We start from the raw sequence: 1,899 nt of genomic DNA on the forward strand, positions 1-1,899 counted from the left end.
AAACATCAGTTAAATATTTGCGTCAAAAGAATGATGAATATAAATTTTAATAACGTCTGCGTCGATCTTGTATTTTAGTAATGTATTTATGTTATTGTGATTTGTTTCTTGTTGTTGTTGTTGCTGCTGCTGCTGTTGTTGTTGTTGTTGTTGTTGTTGGCTGAAGAAGGGTTTGAGCATGAAACGTTCCGTGTTTGCTATTTTGTTCTTTTTTTAAAGTTGTTCTATTCATTTTTGTTTATTCCTTTTTTCAACCAATCGCTTCTAGCAGCTTAGTATCACGTTGTCACATTCCAAACACAATAAAGGGTCATCTGGAAAAGTCACGTTAAGTATTCTTCTATTGCTTTCCATACTTTGTCGTCTGATTAAATAAGCTTGTCCCGGCTTGTTGCTCGGTGCCTTTATGAAAATTATAATCCATTAGCAACCTTTGTAAAAACACAGCTAAAATCGGTTGCTCGGTGCCTTTATGAAAATTATAATTCATTAGCAACCTTTGTTAAAACACAGCTAAAATCGGTTGTTCGGTGCCTTTATGAAAATTATAATTCATTAGCAACCTTTGTAAAAACACAGCTAAAATCGGTTGCTCGGTGCCTTTATGAAAATTATAATTCATTAGCAACCTTTGTAAAAACACAGCTAAAATCGGTTGCTCGGTGCCTTTATGAAAATTATAATCCATTAGCAACCTTTGTAAAAACACAGCTAAAATCGGTTGCTGGGTGCCTTTATGAAAATTATAATTCATTAGCAACCTTTGTTAAAACACAGCTAAAATCGGTTGCTGGGTGCCTTTATGAAAATTATAATTCATTAGCAACCTTTGTTAAAACACAGCTAAAATCGGTTGCTGGGTGCCTTTATGAAAATTATAATTCATTAGCAACCTTTGTTAAAACACAGCTAAAATCGGTTGCTGGGTGCCTTTATGAAAATTATAATCCATAAGCAACCTTCGTTAAAAACACAGCTAAAATCGGTTGCTGGGTGCCTTTATGAAAATTATAATTCATTAGCAACCTTTGTAAAAACACAGCTAAAATCGGTTGCTGGGTGCCTTCTTGGGAAAATCGCGCGCCCTGGCATCACCACTAAAACTAAAATCGGTTGTAAGAGGAGCGTAATAAATATAATTAAAGAAACAATAAGTGTCAACAAATCTTGCTCCATTGATTATTGTTCATCGCAGTCATCGCTCGATTTGAAGAGATGCCTTGGAGCACTGACGCGGCTATCTCTTGGAAATACTTGCCCACCTCTCAGTTAACGCATAATTACGATCTAGATTATAGCTTTAGTTTCTCTTTTCCTTATTGTCTAAGAAACCAGCCTGTTATAAATGATTCATGTGCACAGCTCACACTCTGGAATTAAGAAATGTAATCTGTGCTCTTCTTGGCAGAGGTTATGTGCTTTTTTTATTCAATATTTTTTATCGACAAAATGTATCTCTATTAACTTTAACTTGAAATCTTCAATTAAAAAAAAGATAAAAAATAACAACAAAAACTGAGAACGAATTTTTAAATATGTGTAAAATTGCAGGGTTGTGTATGTGTGAACAACGCCATTCATCGTCCCAGAGGCAAGAAGCGATCTTATCATGGCATTCAATCCCAGTTCTACCGTAATGAGAAAAGAGGTCGAGTGTGAGGAACCCGTGTAAATACTTGGTGATAAGGGTTGGAAAATAATGAAAGCTTTTTTTTTTCAAAGTCAAGGTTATAAAAACTATGTGTGGAAAAAGGGCGATTGATTTTATTTCCCTTTTCCATCATCTTAGAAACATCTTGTCAACATAAAACGTAAAACTCGTGCCTACTTCAGCGATCGATTTGCAGACTTGATTATTCCGGACGCAGGATGTTTCCCGGTTCGCCTAATTCAGTGAGG

Source organism: Berghia stephanieae, chromosome 2 (assembly GCF_034508935.2).
Source record: "Berghia stephanieae isolate SIO BIC M18660-M18661 chromosome 2, UCSD_Bste_1.3, whole genome shotgun sequence".
NCBI classification, from domain to species: domain Eukaryota; kingdom Metazoa; phylum Mollusca; class Gastropoda; order Nudibranchia; family Aeolidiidae; genus Berghia; species Berghia stephanieae.